This window comes from Emys orbicularis, chromosome 5 (genome assembly GCF_028017835.1).
Source record: "Emys orbicularis isolate rEmyOrb1 chromosome 5, rEmyOrb1.hap1, whole genome shotgun sequence".
NCBI classification, from domain to species: Eukaryota; Metazoa; Chordata; order Testudines; family Emydidae; genus Emys; species Emys orbicularis.
This window is the reverse complement of record NC_088687.1, coordinates 65,762,350-65,772,267: the sequence shown is the minus strand read 5'-3', so window position 1 is coordinate 65,772,267 and position 9,918 is coordinate 65,762,350.

Here is a 9,918-nt window from a genome sequence, read left to right as displayed (position 1 = left end):
CGCCCAAACTGCAAATAAAGCAGAATAGCCTTCTGATTCTGACCTCTACCCCACCTTCTTCCCTTTTGTGGCTCCGCTGTATCAGCAGCTACTTCATGTCATGTGCTTGGGTCTGATCACGAGTCCAGGGCACTGACAGGAGCAGGAGGAGGAGCAAGGGCTGTAGTAGCTAATGCAGTTTGGGTGCAGTGTTTGAAAAGTGCAGGCTTAATTTAACTCCATGTTTTTTGGATTTCTAATACTTAAAGCTTTCTTTAAAAAAAAAAAAAACCCAAACCGTCAAATGCTTTGAAAAGAAATAGGCACTCACACCACTGATATGTGCCTGCAGCAGCTGCAGCTTTAACTAGATCTTAATTACATTTTTTGAGTGGCGATATATATGCACATACACACCTATCACACTCAAAAGAACATTATTGAGGTTGCAGTCAATTGCTCAGAATTTAGGAAATGCCAGAATGAAGGTTGCCTGTGCAACCTTTATTCACCCCCCCTTTGTGCCTGTGCATTACAATACTTCCCTTAATTACATGATTACATACAATTTTTTTCCTGCATCATTCAGTGCATAAGATGTAGGGTGCTCACTTAATGAGCTGCCATTCAATATTTGGTTTTCTCCTTATTGTTCAATGAGTGGCCCCAAGCCTTATTTACTGCACACTATTCAAACCCTGGAAACAGAATTGTTAACTTCCTCACAAGTGTTTCTGTAACGCTTATCACTATAGTATCTGAATGCTTCACAAACATCAATATTTGTCACATCACTCCTTTGAAGTCGGGGGTGATATTATCCCCATTTTACAGATGTGGAACTGAGGCACACAAAGATTAAGATAAAAAGTTTCCCGTACTTTTTGGTGCTCAATTTGAAATGCCTAGGACCTTATTTTTCAGAGGATTTAGCATTTTTATACCACTTCATAAATTCAAAGCACCACTCTAATCTATTTCATACGCAGTAATGAGCGCTCAGCAGTTCTGCAAATCTAGTCCCAGGTGAGTCAAGCTTGACAACCCAAAAATGAGGAACACACAATTAGTGATCACGTGAAAATTTTGGTTTAAATGACTTGCCCAGTATCACTCTGTTGTGGGAGCAGGGATATAATCCAGTTCTCCTGGATGGAATTTCCTGGCTGGGATCTTGTGGAAAAAACTAGTGACTGATCATGTAATTAGAGACTGACTGTATCATAATGTACAAGGGGACAGAATTAAGGTTGTGCCTTAATTCTGGCATTTTCAATTTCCCCCTTCTCTTTCCCTTGACTCCCACCCCAAACTTCTGCCACACTCTCCCTCTGCTCCTATCCATTCCTGCCCCCACATTCCACTTTGCTGCTTAACCACTTTTGTCTCCTGTCTTCAAGTTTAAAGTATACAGTATCTTCAACTTACTTGTTTCTTCACTTCTTATTTTTCAAATTAAGGTTCAATAATATTAGTGTGTGAGGTGCTTTTTAAACTATCTTATATTTTCAAAATAAAACAGCAAAGCTAGTGCCTGAAATAATTTCTTAGAAGTTGAGGTATTCATGAGCAAAATCTTGCTTGCTTTATTTATTATGGATGTTCTATGGGTTGTGGGTTGCCTGAGGATGACATGGATATGGTACGCAAGCTTGCCATGGTGTACAGATATATCTCTAGACAAATGCAACCAAGAACTGTGTCACAAAACTTCAGGTAACACTGGTCTACAATTTTTGAGAAGTCGTCTGCTTCAGAGATAAAATGTGCTATTTATTATGTATTTTGATGTGCTGAATTCAAATATGACAATTAAAACAACTGATTGGCTACTGTTTCTAAGATATTTAAGTTTTTACATTTTATGTCTATGTATATTGTGTAGATAGAGTTTTAATCATAAATTGTAAACCTAGGTCTTTTCATGTGTTTATGGTTACTTTACATGATAATATTTCACCTGTCCTGTTTATGTAACACTTTAAAAATCAGCAAAAGGGTTATATAAATAAAATGTATTATGAAACAAAAGGCAAAAAACTATTATGTACATAGTTTAGTCCTATTCAGTGTCTACTCGGCGCTTCTTGGCTTGTCTCTTGTATTCATTAAATGGAGCATCTCTTGTCACTGTCCAGCAATAGTCTGCAAGCATTGATGGGCTCCATTTGCCCTGATAGCATTTCTCCATTGTTGCAATGTCCTGGTGAAATCGCTTGCTGTGCTCGTCGCTCACTGCTCCGCAGTTCGGTGGAAAAAAATCTAGATGAGAGTGCAAAAAATGTATCTTTAGTGACATGTTGCAACCAAGGCTTTTGTATGCCTTGAGGAGGTTTTCCACCAACAACCTGTAGTTGTCTGCCTTGTTGTTTCCGAGAAAATTTATTGCCACTAACTGGAAGGCTTTCCATGCCGTCTTTTCCTTGCCACTCAGTGCATGGTCAAGTGCATCATCTCGAAGAAGTTCACGAATCTGAGGACCAACAAAGACACCTTCCTTTATCTTAGCTTCACTTAACCTTGGAAATTTTCCATGGAGGTACTTGAAAGCTGCTTGTGTTTTGTCAATGGCCTTGACAAAGTTCTTCATCAGACCCAGCTTGATGTGTAAGGGTGGTAACAAAATCTTCCTTGATTCAACAAGTGGTGGATGCTGAACACTTTTCCTCCCAGGCTCCAATGACTGTCGGAGTGGCCAATCTTTCTTGATGTAGTGGGAATCTCTTGCACGACTATCCCATTCGCAGAGAAAACAGCAGTACTTTGTGTATCCAGTCTGCAGACCAAGCAAGAGAGCAACAACCTTCAAATCGCCACAAAGCTGCCACTGATGTTGGTCATAGTTTATGCACCTCCAAAGTTGTTTCATGTTGTCCTAGGTTTCCTTCATATAGACTGCATGACCAACTGGAATTGATGGCAAAACATTGCCATTATGCAGTAAAACAGCTTTAAGACTCGTCTTCGATGAATCAATGAACAGTCTCCACTCATCTGGATCGTGAACGATGTTGAGGGCTGCCATCACACCATCGATGTTGTTGCAGGCTACAAGATCACCTTCCATGAAGAAGAATGGGACAAGATCCTTTTGCCGGTCACGGAACATGGAAACCCTAACATCACCTGCCAGGAGATTCCACTGCTGTAGTCTGGAGCCCAACAGCTCTGCCTTACTCTTGGGTAGTTCCAAATCCCTGACAAGGTCATTCAGTTCACCTTGTGTTATGAGGTGTGGTTCAGAGGAGGAGGATGGGAGAAAATGTGGGTCCTGTGACATTGATGGTTCAGGACCAGAAGTTTCATCCTCTTCCTCTTCCTCGTCTGACTCAAGTGAGAATGATTCTGGTGCATCAGGAACCGGCAGTCCTTCTCCGTGGGGTACTGGGCGTATAGCTGATGGAATGTTTGGATAATGCACAGTCCACTTTTTCTTCTTTGACACACCTTTCCCAACTGGAGGCACCATGCAGAAGTAACAATTGCTGGTATCTCCAAATCATTGGCACTGCAAAAGGCATAGATTTCCTTTTCCTGTTCAACCACTGGCGAAGATTTGTTGCACAAGTGTTGCAGCATATGTGTGGGGCCCACCTCTTGTCCTGATCTCCAATTTTGCAGCCAAAATAAAGGTGATAGGCTTTCTTAACCATAGTGGTTATACTGCGCTTTTGTGATGCAAAAGTCACTTCAGCACAAACATAGCAGAAGTTATCTGCACTGTTCACACAAGTACGAGGCATCTCTGCTCACTTTGGCTAAACAGAAATGTGTCCCTTTGCAAAATCAAACACTGACAAATAAGAGAGAACGACACTGTATGATTTCTAGAGCTGATATAGGGCAATTTGTTCAGCAGAGTGATGTAAGCTTCGTTATGATTGCATCACCCATGACTTCTAGGATATCATGTATGACGCAATACCAGCTTCAGATTGCATCATTCATTGTTTTGCCTAAAAAGCAAGTACTGTCCAAACCCAGTCATAGATTTATTCATAGATCCAGTCAAAGATGTGTTTTAGTCATTTCTGGTTTAAATTGAGATCCCTTCCCTTTATAACTCACTTATCCTCCACCATTCCCAAGTCAAGGGTCGTATATACTGACCCAATAGCATATCTTGAAAACTAGAGCCAATCAACAATTTTAAGCATCATTTTCGTTCTCAGTGACCCAGAATTAGTAAAGTTTGACTACATTTATTTCAGAAGCATTTTGGCTGTAGAGCAGTATAATTTAAATTCACTCACCTTTTGGAAAACTGTGGGGTTGTACCAAGTAGAGGAATTTTTATGCAAAAGTAAATAGGAATGGAGGAGAACATTTAAATAGAAACAAAACGCACTGCACTAATAACTGGCTGAATTCCCACTTGTAGTTTTGGGATATGGTATTTATAGTGAGTGATATAGCCTTTGATCTAATAGTATTTGCATTGTCACGTTGGATTCCACAGTGAAGTCATAATCCTGCCCTTGATCCTGCTCTACTCAAATAATTGGAGGCTGCAAAGTTTTCCACAAATCTTTGAAGATGTTTGCGTGTGTGTACCTTCCTCTCACCCCCTTGCAAGAAATCAGTTGAGATTCCTCCCCAAGTCACCCATACCCTTAGAATCCTCATGGACAAGAGCCAGCTGTGTGGAGATCCGGTGCCTCTACACTGGTGCTGGAACCCCAGCACACTCAACCCACTCCATAGTAATCTGGCTGTAATAGAGGAGCCATGCCATGAGGCTTCCCTTGGTTGTGACTGCCCTTACTGTTTCCTATCTGGATTGGATCCATGGAAAGGTAGTTTATCACTGTATCAACTCCTTTGGTTAATCTTTGAGAATACTTGGTGGATGATTGCATTTCCCAGCCTCCCACCCTCTTCCCCACCGCATGCCCAACTCCTAATCCTTGTTCCAACACAGACTGACCCTGGGAAATCCATCTATGTGATCACATGAAAGGATTGGGGGGATAGTGCAGTGATGTTGGCTGATTTTATAGATATACGTACACACTTCCTTCGTGGGATAGGTGAAATCCACTTGGGAGGGGCCTCCATGCACAGGTCTGGGTGAGGCTATCTGGATCCTTGTTTGGGATATTAGAATGTGATGCACAGGGAATGGCAGAGTTGTGACAAAGGCATCATTATAACATTGCTGCAGATTGAAGCAGAAAGAGAGCATGCTGTGAACAAACCTTTTGCCAGATACAAATATCTTTAAAAATTTGTAAAATAATTAGGGAAAACTATTTTTAAAATATCAAACAAATGTAAAAATAATATGTTGTATCCTTGGGCTGAGTGGTTAGTCCATATCTGAGGCCTTGCTGGGCTGTTTCCATTAGAAGGAAAAATTGATAATAGGAGTCAGGTATTTCTTTAATGCAAACTCTGCTCCCTCTGAGGCCCATGCTCATGACTGCTTTTCTGGCTTTCTTTTGGCTCTCTCTACCCAGCAACCAATCAATGGCTCAGCTCCTGCATTTGCAATCAGGCCCTAGAAAACCGCCTTGGTCAATATGGCTCAACTTCTAATTGGCCCTGCATGCAGCCTAGTGCCTTAGGCTTCTGTTGTCTCCTCCTATCTTATGCCATAAAGGAGATCTATTGCATCTTTCATTTAGCCTGAATGAAGGGTGATTAGCATGCCCATCAGCTTTAACAATGCAAAACCAGCCTAACTTTCTTCTTTGACAGGGTTACTAGCCTAGTGGCTTGGGGAAAAGCTGTAGATGTGATATATCTTGATTTTTACTAAGGCTTTTGACCCAGTCCCACATGACATTCTCATAAGCAAACTAGGGAAATGTGGGCTAAATGAAATTACTGTAAAATGGGTGCACAATGGATTGAAAGACCATACTCAAAGAGTACTTATCAATGGTTTACTGTCATACTGGGGGAATGTATCTGGTGGGAACGTGCATGGTTCTGTCCTGGGTCTAGTATTAGTCAATATTTTCATTAATGACTTGGTTAATAGAGTGGAGAGTATGGAGTGGAGAGTACGCTTATTAAACTTGTGGCTGGCACCAAGCTGGGAGGGGTTGCTAGCACTTTTGAGGACAATATTATAGTTCAAAATGACCATGACAAATTGGAGAACTGGTCTAAAATCAGCAACATGAAATTCAGTAATGACAAGTGCAAAGGAAGGAAAAGCCAAATGCACAACTACAAAAAGGGGAATAACTGGCTTGGCAGTGGTACTGGAGTAAAGGATCTGGGAATTATAGTGGATCACAAATTGAATGAGTCAACAATGTGATGCAGCTGTGAAAAAGGCAAATATTCTGGGGTGTATTAACAGGAGTGTTCTATGTAAGACATGGGATGTAATTGTCCTGCTCTTTTTGGCACTGATGGGGCCTGAGCTGGAGTACTTTGTCCTATTCTGGCAACAGACTTACAAAAAGATGTGGACAAATTGGAGAGAGTCCAGAACAACAAAAAATGATTAAAGGTTTAGAAAATCTGACCTCTGAGGAAAGGTTAAAAAAAACTGGGCATGTTTAGTCTTGAGAAAAGGAGACTCGGGGGAACCTGGTAAGTCTTCATATATGTTAAAGGCTGTTTATAAAGAGGACAGTGAGCAACTGTTCTCCATGTTCCAAGAAGGTAGGATACAAAGTAATGGGCTTAATCTGCAGCAAGGGGGAGTTAAATTAGATATTAGGAAAACCTCCAGAGGGTTTGCTTACAGCGCTGCAGTAGTTGCAGCTGCGCTGCTGTAGTATTTAGTGAAGATGCTACATATGATGATGGGAGAGTTTCTCCCATGGGCGAAGGTACTCCATCTCCCCAAGAGGCAGTAGCTAGGTTGATGGGAGAAGCCCTTCTGTCGACATTGTGCTGTCTACACTGGGGGTTAGGTCGGTATAACTATGTTGCTCAGGGATGTGGGTTTTCCACATGCCTGAGCGACATACTTATAATGACATAAGTTTGTAGTGTTCACCAGGACTAACGCTAAGGATAATTAAGAACTGAAACAGGCTTCCAAGGGAGGTTTTGCAATCCCCATTGTTGGATGTTTCTAAGACCAGGTTAGACAAATACCTGTTAGGGATGGTCTAGGCTGATTTTGTCCCGCCTCAGCATGGGGGGGGCGGGGGTGTGTGAACTAGATGACTTCTCGAGGTCCCTTCCAGTGCTACATTTCTATGTTTCTGTGAGTACCTATAAATCAAAGACATGCTTGATGGCAGTCATTAACATATAATAGCATAACAATATAAAAATTACCAAAAACCTAGAATATTGGTAAATCCAGCCTCTTTCTGAAGTGAAGTGAGACAGTATGTGAAAGCAAACTGTCATAATCAGTAACTGTTATAACATTATAATTCGTTTGCATTATGGTACCACCTAGAGACCCCAATTAAGTTTGGGGCCCCCCTCCTGTTAGTAAAACTCAGAGTAAGAGACAGCCATCGTCGTACAAGTATATTTTAAAATGATCATATATTATATTGAATAGTTTTCTAAATACAACTGGCCCCCTGTGATGTAGTATACAAAGCCTGCAATGGGGTCAGGAAAGTGCTTAAGGTGCGGCTATGGGCTCAAGATCCCTGCCCCACCACACCTACAAGCCATGTCAGGCCTGCAGGAAGGGCCTTAAGAAGGAGAAACCCTGCTTAGCTGGCAGCAACCATGGTTTCAGCTTGTGGAATACAGTGTGGCTCAGAATAGGGACTATGTGCACAACCATTGCCTGTCTTAGTCCCCTGGGGGAAAGAAGGCCAGACACTGAACTGATATTCCAGACCTCTTACCAGTAACTTGCCTGTGGGTGCTGAAATGTGCTGCGCCCTGCTGAGGGCCCGCTGAGGGAAGGGAGTTCCACAGTGGGCTTGCGGTGGTTATTTTTGTCTAATTTTTGATAACCGCAGAAAGGGTAGAGTCCCATGGGGCCCAGATGGAAGACTGAGTCTCCCACATCTGAAACTGTGCTGTTGGCCATTAGATGCCAAAGAGAGGGTGAGTACAGGGACTTGTTGCACCCCACAGGTTGCCAACTCTGAAGATATTCAGGGAGATTTCCCCCCCCAACATGACATAATGTCATTTTCTTAAAATATCCTATTAAAATCGCCCAGATTGCTTTCAATAGTCACTGGGAGATCGATGCCAGTTCCTGGAGACTCCAGGCCAATCCTGGAGGGTTGGCAACCGTGCCACCGGGACACTGTGGGAGGCCAAATCCATTACCCTCACCGCCCCTCAAAGTCAATACTGAAATCAGTGGCCACTATAATGTACTAAGGGCCCAACCCTCCGTTACTATCTCTTATCTGCTTCACATTCCACTTCTGCAGCATTTGAGAACAGAATATAACTCTGAGGAAAAACAGTGACCAATTTTTTCTCTCCTCCCCCATCTTCTCTTCTCCCCTCTATCAGGTGAGGTACGCTGAGGTCATTTTACTGGCCCAGCCATCAAACATGCTGCTGAGATTATTGTGATAGTGTCTGGAGTGTCGTTGGGGTGTGGTGGGGAGGTACTGACATTTAGAAATAGCATTGCCTGGAGAGGATCCTGTTGTTTAGCAGTGATATTTAGAAAATATTGGTGGCTGGGATCCCAGCTGAACCTGAGCACCAGAAACAGAGTGCAGATTTTCAAAGAATGAGTACTACTTTGAAAATCCCCCAGTTTGTTTGAGTGCCAAAATCAGGTGCTCTGCAAGGGATTTCAGCACCCTCAAGGAGGCCTTTTACAAATCCCTCTGTAAGGATATTACCCAGACCAATTAAAGCCTAGACTGTTAGTCAGCATTTTTGGTCATGAAGCAAACATTTTCCCTTTATCTTTTTAGAGTATTGTTTCCAGATGGCAGTTCCAATCAATCTCTTTAGAAATACAGCATAAACCTTCAGAAGTAAAATGTTTAATACTTCAAAGCACAAATCTACATCATCCTTAGTAATGACATACAGCTTTTCCAGCTAATCGGTCCTCAGAACCATACAAAACTGTAAGGCATAGTTAGGAGGTGGTAAATCAGTCAATTTCACCACAGTGTATGTGTGTGACACTTAGGGAGATGAAGTGGATAATGTCTCTATGGAAACAATTTAGCTGCAGTGTATCCAAGAGGAACAATAGGCCACACTATAATGTTCAAATACTGTGCTGTGTGAAGGAGATGGATCTGTCTTTCCAGAGGCAGTGTTTTCCTTTTTCATTATTTTAATAATTATATTTAATGCAAAATGGTAAAAATCTTTAACATTGAACTACCTAGATATAATGCCAATCCTCACATAATGAGAACCCCTACACAAAACCAATATGTTGCACACTAGCCCACATCCTCTCCAGATGTCCAAGGTAAAAGATAGACTTTCAAGTGTCTTTCCACCTACCATCACCACTGGAACAGGTCCAGAAATGGGGAATTTTATTTGCAAATTGTTGCAAAAAAATTTATCACTAGTTTTTGTCTGAAAAATTCTGACCAGCTCTAATTCCTAAAGCCTCTTTCTTGTTTAGATTGATCCTCAGCCAGCCCCTTCTCCCCCAACCTCACTGGGTTATTTGTTCCCTGCAGCTATCATGACAGACATGATGAAATTGTAGAGCTGTGTGTCATCTGTGTATTGAATACATTACAGCCCATGTCTTCTCTCTAATCCTCCCAATGGCTTTCTATACCTCTGCCTTGTATAGAAAGGAGTTTGGGGTCCTGTAATAATGTGGGTTAACTAACACACTGCAGACGCTAAGGCAGATTCCTCACAAGCACGTATTATTAGTCACAGTATACCCTAAGGCCTAGCTTACCCTCAAACCAGGGAGGGAAGGGTTTCCAAAAGATGTAAATGGGAATTAAAAGTTATATCTGAATTTTCTGTCTGTCTCATCCATGTCCAGCAAGCAGGTTAAAATGTGTGGGGGAGAGGAGAGGGGAAGCTAATAACGACATGACC